This window comes from Passer montanus, unplaced genomic scaffold (assembly GCF_014805655.1).
Source record: "Passer montanus isolate IOZ18808 unplaced genomic scaffold, ASM1480565v1 scaffold36, whole genome shotgun sequence".
In the NCBI taxonomy this organism is placed as follows: Eukaryota; Metazoa; Chordata; class Aves; order Passeriformes; family Passeridae; genus Passer; species Passer montanus.
In genome coordinates, this window is record NW_024368374.1 from 1,149,980 (window position 1) to 1,162,240 (window position 12,261).

The 12,261-nt window shown below is 36.2% G+C and overlaps 1 long non-coding RNA gene across 23 annotated transcripts in view; it reads left to right on the plus strand.

The window, feature by feature from the left end:
• Positions 1-1,374: 1,374 nt before the first annotated feature.
• Positions 1,375-12,261, plus strand: part of LOC120505787 — an 87,775-nt gene continuing 76,888 nt past the window's right edge. For 18 of the 23 annotated variants that reach the window (XR_005628315.1, XR_005628317.1, XR_005628313.1 and 15 more), the window contains exons 1-5: positions 1,375-1,509; positions 3,082-3,277; positions 10,136-10,205; positions 10,805-10,895; positions 11,034-11,137. This is a non-coding gene — a long non-coding RNA (uncharacterized LOC120505787). Of the gene's footprint in view, positions 1,510-3,081; positions 3,283-6,894; positions 7,064-10,135; positions 10,206-10,804; positions 10,896-11,033; positions 11,138-12,261 lie in introns of those variants that run through there. The other 5 variants (XR_005628322.1, XR_005628316.1, XR_005628311.1 and 2 more) reach the window with 4 other exon arrangements.

A 12,261-nucleotide genomic window follows, 5' to 3' on the forward strand; every position in this document is an offset into this window, starting at 1 on the left:
TTAGCAGCTAGTGAACAAGTTTTCTAAAAATGCATGCTTCACTTCCCTAAAGTGACTAAAAGGTAGTAGATGCTTGTGAACACCTCCAGGGGGAGATCCTGTCTGCTGGAGTTTCACATGCCTGTTTTAACAATACATGTCAAAACAAACAATTTGTTTTCAAATGTGGTTGGTGTCTTGCAATTAAAGACGTGAGCCATGCCATATCCTATTACTAAGGCTACACGGAGTGTCCTTCTGTGCTTGACTGTACTGACATGCAGGTTTCATTAAGGATTGTGGCTCATTAGGCGGTTGGGACTAGACTGCTCTTATCGGACTGCATGTGAATCTGGAGACAATTTTCTTTTCACTGTCAAAGCACCTTTGGACTAGGGACTCTTTTCTTAAGACCTTTGAGAGTGTTTACAAAAGCTTGCAAATATCTGTCTTTTACTTTTTTTCCACAGAAGCACGCCTGTTCTCATTACAAATATTCTTTCATACTTTACCGTTTCAAGGACTCCTTGTATTTTTTTCCTGCCATTTTGGGCTGGCATGATGATCACAGACTTAATCACATCAAAAACAAACTCATAACCTTTTATCACTTGCAATGTTTTCCACGTTCATTAGTCCCTGGAATCTGCATGCTTGATTGTTTAATTTGAAATCTGTTACTCTGTTTTTCTCCTAATCTTTCCAGAGATATATTCTCTGTTTTTTTTTTTTCTCCTCTAGATCAAAACATGAGCTTTCTGACTCTTAGAACATTCTGTGAGATTAGAATCAAAAGACAGTAAATGAACTAAGGTAAGCTTTTCCCTAAAAATATCTACCAGAAACCTTTTTTGATATATATAATAAAACGTAATTATTGAGTTGTCTAAATACTTCAGTATTGTTTTCTTTTTACTTTTCTAAAAGACTTACATAGTTCTTTTTAGCTATAGTTCAGTAAAAACTTGTGACCTCTTTTTCTCTTTAATGACCACTGAGTGTACTCACTTAGTGGCCGTTCTAGTGACTGTATGATCTTAGAACAATGAGTTGGATTCATTCTTGATTGACCTTTATTAAATTTGAACTTTTCTTTATTCCTTGAAAGAGAATGTCAAACTTCTAGAATTGTTTTGGTCTCTCCTACCTCTAATAAATGCAGTATTGCCATAATGTTAGAGTTTTGCATGAATAGTTTTAAAGTATACTTTTACATCTGCATCTTTTATTCATTAACCAAAATCCACTTTCAGTTCATTTAAGATAATTATAATCGATAGCTAGGACCTTTTGTGGAACCAGATAGTCAAAACAGTAGCTTCCCCCGCCCCAAATTCAGCCATGTCTCACTATCCAAAGCACTGAGAGCACGTACATGTACCCATATGGATGAAGGAACTTTGCTAGTTACTATTTTTAAAGAAATGTACCTCTGTGAGTGATGCAACTTCAGAGAAGCAGATAGGCAAGGCTGTAAGCAAGGATCAGATGCATTTTGAACAAATCCTGAGAATGCAGCTTGAAGAAAAGGTAAGATTAAAAGCTTTTGAGAAAAATTCTGATTGAAAGTAGCACTAACAACTGTGTCCAAAAGCAATGTTTAATACATTTTAAATTTCTTTGTTTCTTGCTAATTTCCTACTTTGTTATGAAAAACAGAATTCTGAACATTTTCACAAAAAACCATGATTATCAAAGAAAAATATGACTCTATTACCAGTTTCTCTTTGAGATAGAAATCATAGTTACATCTTCTTGTTTAGGTAGAAGGCAGACACAAATATATGTGTACATATGTGCATATCTCTAGCCTTCTAATGCTGATTTTTAAAATGTAAATATAAACATAAATAAATAAACATCAGAAAACTTAGTCTGAATGGAGTGATCTGTATTACCTAAGTCTCTGTGCTTTTTATTTACCGATTACACATTACTTATTCACTCTCTGTTTCTTACTCCATTACAAAATCAGTGTGTCAAAACATTGGTTATTGGTTTGTGCTGTTGCAAAAGAATATGCCAGCTAAAAAACACAGACAGGAGATGTGAATTATGACAACTTATTTTCTTATACAATCTTTTTCCATAATAAACATAAGTAAGCACAGCATTTGGTCTTCATTTGGAATTTTATTTATTACTTATTATTAAGGAGTTGTGGCCTTTGAGTTGGTTTTCATATTAGTTTCTGTATAAGTTTGTGCAGATATTATTTTTATTGTTTTAAAGGAGATGGAAATTGGATTGCTGTTTCAATAAATAGCTGAATACACATTTAGCTTCTGAAGCATTAATTGTCTATTTGTTTAAATATGTATTAGGCCTTTTATGAAATGTATATTACTTACTGGACTGCTAGTTCAAAACATAGCTCTTGAATAACATGCAATTCTGCAATTCTAAAAAGTTTTTGTAATATCAGTAGTCTTTTTCATTTAACACTGCTATTTGGAAGTTTCTGTACTAAACAAAGTCCAGTGTACATTAATATAATGAAATACCTATTAATAGCAAAATGAGGCAGTATTTTATTGATGAAGAAAGACAAAAGTTTGCCATCTAGGTTTCTCTGTTGGCATCTGAATATTGCAAAACTCAGATTTATATCCTTCCTGTTTTTCCCATGGGGTTGCTTTACTGCATTAAAACCTCATAGTAAAAATCCACCTGCTGAGTAGGCTCTTTTCATCTTTCTTAGTTCTGGAGATCTCAGGCTGTTCAGCTGGGATGTTTCCCTTAGGAGGACAGGAACAGTAAAATGGTTCTCCCCTCCTGTTTGTTATCTTCCAGCAGACAGTTCTAGTAAAGTTGCAGAGATATATATTTAATGTTTTGTAATAGAGGACTTGAGATTTATTGTGGTATGCTTGAACAGTTACTCTGACTTGTAGTCACTCTCCACTCTCCAGCCTTTTGTATGCTGAGGGCGTGTTGTTTTCTTCTTACTTTCTTTGCAGATCTTTGTTTGGGATGCTAAAAGTTAACCTAGGGCTTTGAAAAGTGACAACTTGGCCCTGTGCAAATAAGGGTTTTCCTTGCTTTTCTCTAAAAATATAAACATTTTACTGTTAAGCTGAAGGTTTGCACCTCTACTTTCAGCCTAGAGATTCTTAAAGATGTGTTGCTGAAGCCCAGTCAGAAAAGTAAAGCCCAGCGTATAAAAGAAGAACGTGCAATGAGACCTTCAAGTTGGAATGTTGCTTCAGCACAGTCACTAAAGTTTGTGTGGATGGTGCCAGCACCCTTCTCTTCACTCTTCTGCTCACTGATGAAAGACAGTGCCATCCTCCCATGGGTACTGTATGTAGTATGCAAGAACGTGGCCGGAGCTTCCTTTAGCTGGCTTTGCATTTTTGTAAAAATAAATGTGATCTGTGATTCTGCACAGACCTAGAACTGCGGGGCCTTAGGTCCAGTGAAAATTGGATGAATGAAATTTAAATAGATGCAATTTCTGCAAAGATATATTAATATATGATATTGTTGGTATAAAAATATTTTTATTGACTTTCCACTGGGAATTTTTCCTTTTTTTCCTGAATGAGATACTTCTCTACAATTTTATTTTGCATGACAGCATTTCTGCAGAAAACTGAAACTTATGGGATTGCAGTCTTCATAGATCTTTGCATTCAGGCTTCAACAATGATATTCAGCATTTTCAGAGATAAGTAGCACTGACTGGTGTTCACATGGATACCATTGCTTCTGATGGGAGAATATCATTGACAATTGTGTGTGGTTGATTTGCAAAAGCTGTCATTAGTAACAGCATCTTATTTTTCTGTCCCAAATCTGCTAACAAACATCCTGCTTGTGGAATTTAAGATATGAATAGTGCTGGCTTGTGAGGGAAGGATCTGGATCTTGCTGTACACACGTATACACTTCCCTACTTGTCTCTGCCAATACACCACAATCTTGATTAGTGATACAGCCTAATATTCCAATCCTTCACATCTCCTGGGTCCAGATTTCCACCCATGCAGAACTGTGCCATATTTGGAGGTTCAGTGGGGTGTGATAAACAACTCATTTGAGACTAAAAGCAGTTTTTGAATTTGGATCTCCTGAGGTAAAAGGCTAGTTCACTTATAATTTATGTTATCTAGCTCATTCATGACAAAGATTTTCTGCACCAGAAACACCTTGACAGGTGTTAGTACAAGACACTATAGTTACAATTAATGCAACAGCTTTATTAAATTTGACATTGACAAGTGTATTAATAATCCTTGGACTGGCATAAGAAAATCACTCAGCTATAATTTGAAAGTTTGCTTATACATGTGCATATTTGTGCTTGGTGTACCACACCTAAAGCCCTTTTTCCTTGTCTAATGCCTTCTGTCACATCAGTATTATAAAGCAGATGTTTATTATAAATTATACCTCTTTAACATACGAGTATGTAAGGATGCAAAGTGGGTTTATGACTTTTCAAGATTGTGCCTAACAAAATAAACTACATATTAACATCAATCCTACAGATTCATTTACAAATAAGATTACCTGAAGTGCAGTATTGCATAACTGAATACTAAAATTCTTAGAGAAAGAAAGTGTTTACCAACAATTGAAGTATCGAAAATATGAAGTCTAAAAGAGACAAAAGACTGCAAAGAAAAAAAAAGTAGTCTCTTTCACTTAGGGAGTGAAAGATTTCTGCATGGTTTATTTTCTTAATATTTTTTCCACTCTCTGTTGTTTGAATTTCTTCCTATTCTGAAAAAAAAGACGAAAAATAATATTTTTTCAAAAATTGTTGAGTTTGTATGACATGATAATTTGAAAATTAAAAAAACTCTAAATAATTGTAATTAATCGATAAATCTCTTAATTGCACTTTAACCCTTGCTTAGTTGATGGCTTTGAGTCCAGCTATACCAGTAGTGCATAAAATTTTAACCCCTTTTCTTTTATCTAGAATTAGTGTTTGTGGGTACATTAACATGCATGAAAATAAATAGAATTGTTTAGAATTGTTTTGAATGAGTCAGAAGGAAATGGAGACAAACTAGGAAAAAGAATGCTCAGAGTAATTTTGAAAATAAAGAAACCTCTGAAGATGCATTTAAAAATGGTTTGTTTTTCCTTTAGCATAAAGCAAAATTCCTCAAGTTCATACATTTTGAAATTTATTTTTTATGAGGACACTAACAGATGTACCACACAGAACAAGCTTGTAGTGCTGGTGAGTTAGGTGATCTTTTAGTCTAAAATTAAGGGGAAAAGATAACATGCTTCTGACCCACTTTGTGCAGATGAATTGAGACATTTAAGATATTTTTGAGATTCTGTTTGACTTTTTATATTTTTTATATTTTAAACTTTAATATTTTTACTTAGCTTTTGAATTTTAGGTTACATCACATACTAGGAACTCCAGCATTATTTGTTCTCTTAGTCCTTTTTCCTCTTTTTCTCTCTTGGTCTTGTTTTATTTTTTGTCTGGGATTTATATGACAAATTGCAGATATCTCCAGTGAGGGTGTGCAATGTAGATGTTCATGTCTGAACTCCTATGGCTCACCCTAAAGAAAGACAGTACTGAAGTACAGCTTATCTCATTCTAATGCAAACATTTAAAATGGGTCAGAAGAAACACTTTAAAAATGGCTGTTCCTCCCTCCTGACTGCAAAAGGTGACAAGGGGGAACAACAGAAAGGGACGTGTGTAATAGCAGGAGTCTAGAAGTAATATAGGCATCTAAAAGGAAGAGTTATGAAACACATTTTCTTATCTACTCTCTTATATAGTATTAATTTTCATGAGTGATGCTGATGTAAGCTCAATCTCTGCCAGAGGGAAGGCTGCTCCTTGCAAGTCTCACTCTGCTGTCCAGTGGTTGGATTTTTAGAGGAGTCACTGCATCTCCCTTTTATTGGGGTGCAGGAAGAAATATCAGTATTGCCCAGTGATGAAGGAAAAGAGCAAATACAGCTCATTACATATTTTTCATCCAGTTTATGATAGAACAAATGTATTTCAACTAAACAAATTTTGATGAAAATTGTTTATTTTTTGGCTTTGGCTCTCCACTTAGAAAGAAATAATTTTTACATTCTAACCACTTTTGTACTAAAACTCAAGTAAGTTTGGAGCAATAAGGGAGAGTAAAACTGAGCTAGGATTTCTTTTAATTTTTAAATCAATTTTCCTTACACTACTTTTATATTTTTCTTATCAAAATGGTTACAAGCCAACACTTAAAAAATTTTTCTTACCATTTAAAGACAATACTGTGGTTAGGTTGGAGGTCTAAGCAATGTTATTTCTGACAGTACCTTTCCATGTCTTCATAAGCTAGATTTCTTTTCCATCCTAGCAAAAGTGATCTTCTGATTTATTATTTAAGACTATTTCTAACCAGTCCTCTCTTGGAGCTTAGCTTGTGGCTGTACTTTTTTCGATCAGAATTCCCAGTGTACAACACTTGTTCATGAAATGTTCAAAGTTGGTTATGCCTTCTGTTTTCATTTAGGAATGCAAACAGCACTGTTTTATTTGGGATGAAGGTGGGACCCTGTGAAAATACCCCAGTGGAACCAGATAATCAAAACAATAGCAGTCACCAGCAGGACATTTGAAACACATACCAGTGTGGAGATATTTTCTCACGTTTTGTGTTTCTAAGGGAATGGGATCTTATGACAGAGAAGAAAAGTTTAGAGAAAGGAGGAAAGAAACAGGCTAGTAAGGAAGGAAAAGGACAAGTTTTCAGTCGCCAGATAACAAACTAAAGTCTGAATGGGTTATTTTTAAGCTGAATGTTACCGAGTGTTGGGAGGAGAGGAGGGAATAGTTTTAATCAAAGTGACCTTGCAGCTGTGAATGTTAAAAACGTCACTGTGGGAAAACCTATTTTTTATGCTTAATGTTGTCTAACCTCTCCCTGTTTTGAGAAGTAGAAAGTAGAATTCCTGCAGAGAGAACATACTCTCACAGCTATGACTGCAGCTTTTGTTATAGTGAGGTGCAGAGTGCTCCTCATCCACCTCTGCTGTGCTCCAGGACAAGCTGACTCTAGCTGAGCCAGTGTGTCCCTGTGTGTCTCTGCTGCCTGGAGCTGTCAGAGAGGTAATGAAATAAATCTGCTCTTTGTGTTTCAGCTGGGGTTTGATGGTTGCCTTTGGTTACCCGTGTTTGTCGATACACACACCTTCCAAGAGCTGGAGGCTCTTAGCAAGGGATATGCCTTGTCTGATTCCAGTTGAGCTCAAGAAAACCAGTATGCCAAATTTGTTGCAGATAAAGAAGGTTGAATCAAATATGTCTGAAACATCAATATGTTCCTCTAGTTGATTTTCTCTTCCCCAAAGCAGTGTAAAATTAGATTAATTGATCAAGTCAAATAATCTAATGGTATGCAGAGGAGTAGAATAGTTGGCCTTGGCTTAAAAGCACAGATGAAAACAATAGTTTCCAGCAAATACTGACTTTTTGCCTCTTTCTTTGGTCTCTTTTGCGCTTGAGAGGCCTGTGGGTTCTATTGTCATTCCACTGTCTAACCACTCACTAGTTGCACTGGTGGCAATATATTTTTGTAGGTCAGTGATCCTCTACATGTGTTTTACTGCACTAAACCTGAGGGATTACATTTGTTCTTTTGTTCTTTTTTTTTTTTTTCCCCCTAGCTGCTATTATCTTTCTTAGATTATCCCTGTGCTTCTTATCAGCACAAAACTTGGGCACTTGGGCATTCTTCCTCATGGTATACCCTGATGACGGCAATAGATGCAAAGATTTCAAATGTCAAACTCTTCATTATTAAAACACTTGAAAAGCCTCATTAGTAATAAACAAAACAGAAACACCTACATCCATTTTACTTATCTGTGTCATCAGTGACAGTTCAGAAAGACAAACATGTTTCCTCTCTACTACTGGCATCATTCAAATCATAAAGCTTGAAGGAAAACAAATGCAAATAAATACATGAAACCTACTGAAAAATATTTAATTATGGCTTTAGCCTAACATGCCAGCTGAATTTGAGCCAGCAGCATGCCCTGGAGGCCAAGAATGCCAGCGGCATCCTAGATGGTATCAGAAATAGTGCAGCCAGCCGGACCAGGACAGTGATTGTCCCCCTGTACTTGGCAGTGGCGAGTCCACACCTTGAGTCCCATGTTCAGTTTTTGGCTCCCCACTGCAAAAAAGGCATCCAGGAGCTGGAGTGAGTCCAGAGAAGGGCAATGCAGCTGGGAAAGGGTCTGGAACATGAGTCCTGTAAGGAGCAGCTGAGGGAGCTGAGGGTGTTTAGCCTGGAGAAAAGGGGAGGCCTTTTTGCTCTCTACAAATATCTGAAAAGAGGTTGTAGCCAGGTGGGAGTAGATCTCTTCTCCTGGGTAAAAAGTGAGAGGACCAGAGGAAATGGACACAAGTTGCTCCAGAGGAGGTTTAGACTGGATATTAAGAAAACATTTTTTCAGTGAAAGGGATGTCAAGTACTGGAACAGACTTCCCAGGAAGATGGTTACATCAAGAATCCCTGAAGATGTTTGAAGGATATGTAGATGTGCCACTTAGGGACATGATTTAGTGGTGGACTTGACAATATTAGGTTAATGGTTGAAACTGAAGATCTTAAAGGTCTTCTCCAGTCTAAAAATTTCTATGATTCTGTGATTCTATGTCTTGCAATATTATTCAGTATTAAGTAATGCCAGGAAATATTTGGCAACACCCTATTTTATTTTCAATGACTTCCAGTGCTCCTTGAAATCTGAAGCAAAATATCTGTATTATTTCCATAGGAGCTAAGATAAATAATCTTTCAAGAGCATTTCAAAAGAAGGAAGATTTAATTAATCCTTTTTGATCTAAAACCAGAAAACAATTTGTCTAAAACTGAGTCACTGAGGAGTACACATATGAAACCCTCGCAGATCATCTTCTGTGTAGTGCATGTGCAAAAACTACTTCTAGGTTATTAAAACCTTTAATTACTCTGGTTGTGTTTTTGTTTTGGTGTTTTTTTTTTTTTTCAGCAAAGTGCTACCTACAAGCTATTGGGTAAACAGTTGTCTGCAACATGTGAAAAATACAGCTGGTAAACAATAAATACAATGGCACAGATATCTGTATTATGAGATGAAAGAAAGTACTGTGAGCGCAGAACTGCTACCACACTCCCCACAGTCTCATTCTCACTTGTTTCTCTAGAATACATGTGTGGTTGGCTGGCAAGTCACTTGATTGCAATGTGGGAAGTGTCTAAGTTCAAAGTTAGTATTGCATCTCTATTTTCCCTTTGGAGATTTTTTTCTTCCTTACCAGTCTTTTTCTTGTTTCTACTTTTTATTTTTTGACATGAAACGTTATAGCTCTTTATTTCAAATAAACTTTTTCATTTCACATTTTGCTGTACATTTTTCCCCCAGAGGATTAGAAGATGGCTGAAATAACTTGAAAATAAAGCCAAATATTAAGCTGAATTTTTGTTGTTGGTTTCTCAACTGAATTAAAAAAAACCAAAACAACAAAACATCCATGGTTCACACAATTCTACTTGAAAGGCTTTTGTAGTGATTGTAAAGACGCATATGAATAAGCATATAGCACATAACTCATGCAGCAAACATTTAACTTCCCAGATGAAATGCCAATAGCATTCGGGTTAATGCAGCTCATTGTGCCTGTGTGCTGTCAAGGTCTTCAGAGATCTTGTGTCATGCTTTTCATTTGCTCCACCTGGGCTCATGACTTACTTTCCAGTTATTCTGTCATTTGCATCACTCTTTTTTTTATTCTGCATAGCTGCTAGTAAGTGAAACCACTTGTGCCTCTGAGGAGACACATTTATTCTTTTATTGAAATGCGTCCCATTTTATGTTTTAGCACTAGAAATATGACATGGTTTCTGTTTATTTTTATGTTAATGTTTTAGGTGCAAGTGTTTTATTATTTATTTTGTTGCCTCTTGAGCTCTACATGCTAATAGCAAATCAGTTCTTTCTCATAGCTTTCTTTTATTCAGATGTTTATTCAGGGTTTCTATTGCAATGGAATAGTTAGAGGATGCTTAATTTTTTTTACACTGCGTAGTTTAAGTGCAAATTCTTCAAAGTGAATGTTTCTACTACAGTAGTAAAGTCTGATTGTGAGATGTGTTTGGAAAATTAATTCTTGCACCTGCATTTGCTATAGGTAACCCCAGTCTGATGTATCAGCTTAGCTAATGGAGAGCACGCTGAGGAATGAAAATAGGCTGAAGAAGGTATGGGACAAAATAGATTAGAAAATGCAGCATTTTGTTGAGTCTGACTGTACTCAAAGGAAATGTGTGTTCTGTCCATCTGTAAAGCTAATCAAGTAAGATGACACAGCATTAGTTTTATACAGGAATATTATAATTACAATAGCATCAACAGCAACAACATCATCATCAGCAATAATAATAATAATAATAATAATAATAATAATAATAATAATAATAATGGATGTAATTAAATTCTTTGCAAAGCCTATGCTGGACAAAAAAAAATCACAGATTTAAACTGACTACATTTATTTGCAATATTTTCTTTCACATTCTCCTCTATGTTTAATATCACATAACCTCAATTCTTTTAGTGGGATGTTGCTACTGCTGCTTTATTTTGGGCTTTTCAAAGGATTTGTTATTGAAAATTAATTTCAGAAAGGAAATGCAGCTCCTTTCTAGCTATAAAAACTACCTTTATGAAATTAAGCAACAAATAAGAATAAACTTTTGACTAAACATATAATAAAAAGTCTGTTCCTCTTATATTAACATCTTATATTTTACTTTTAATGTTGTCTGCCTTTCTAACTTGGTTTTAATCTGCTTTTCAGGGTTGTTCTCAGTAACATCACTGTGTTAGAACTTGTGAAGACAGCTATGACAAAACCCTGATAACTGGTCTCTTTTCATACTTGACAACTGGTACTGATTCCTGATGCATCTTCTACTAGGACAGTAGAGTCCATTGACTTCAGCTCAGCTCAGTTAGGCTGAGCTGCTAGTGGCCAGTCATATCAGCCACTGATTCATTGTTACTCTGTACAATAAATTTCTTTTCAGATGCAGCTTAGGTTAGATCATCCAAATGTATCCTAGACTGGATGTGTTGGCTAAAGTCCTTTGGAGCACTCACAGAAACCCTCTGGATGGGAATGCACTTACAGGTATATCAGGGGGTTGGTGCCTTTGCACTGTGGAAGGTTTCAATGTTTAATTTGTATCGTTGCTTAGTTGACTCATAGTGAGTCTGAGAATCCTTAACTATTTATCCTTACAGCATCTCTGAGAGCTAGGGAATTGCTTTTCTCACTGTTTTACAGCTAGAGAGCCAAAATCTGCTGCTAACCAGCTTTCCCAAGGTCACATCAGAAATCTGCAGTGCAGAAGGAAGCTGGCTACAGCCCTAACCTCTACCAGTGTGATCCTCCCTCTACCAGATACAAAGCAAGAACAAACTAAAACCTAAGCCTCAGAGGGAGATTTTCAGGATGTTTGGCAGAATGTTATATTTCTAACTATTTATATTAGTTAAAGTTTTTCCTTTACACTTAACCTAGATGTTCTCTGCTGCAGCATAAGCCCTTTAGTTCTGTCCTCATTGACTAAGGAGAATTATTTGTCCCTATCCTCTTTATAGTAATTCAGTGTATTTGTAGTATTTGTAGACATGTCATGCCTCCCTTCAGTGTTCTTTTGTTTAGTCTGAACATGCCCAGTTCACTTAACCTTTTCCCACAGATCTTATTTTATCTTTTTTGTTGCTCTCCTCTGAACTCTTTCCAATTTGTCTGCCTTTTTGAAAATGTTGTGCCCAAAACTAAACGCAGTAACCCAACAGAGGCTTAATCAGTGTCAAAAAAACTGCAATCCCCAGCAATCCCTAGGAACAATAAATCAGGTAAGGAAGGCAAGAGACTGGCATGCCTGGTTAGGGAACTGCAGGTCAAACTAAAGGAAAAGAACAAATGCACAGGCAGTGGAAACAAGGACAGGTAACCTGGAAAGAAGAAGACTAGAGAGATGCAATTTGGTTGGGTAGGGATGGGGTGAGGAAGTCCAAGGTGAAGCTGGAACTGAACCTGGCAAAGGAAAGAAGAAAAACTATAAGGGTTTCAACAGTATGTGAGCCCAAAAGGGAAGGTCAAAGAAGGTCTACTGCCCCTGATAAACAGTGTTAGTGAACAGGTAATAACAGATGAGGAGAAGGCTGCAGAACTCAACTGGGGGAGCACAGGCCCTCCCACTGTAAGTAAAGATCATGTTCATGGCCATGTAGAGAACCTGAATA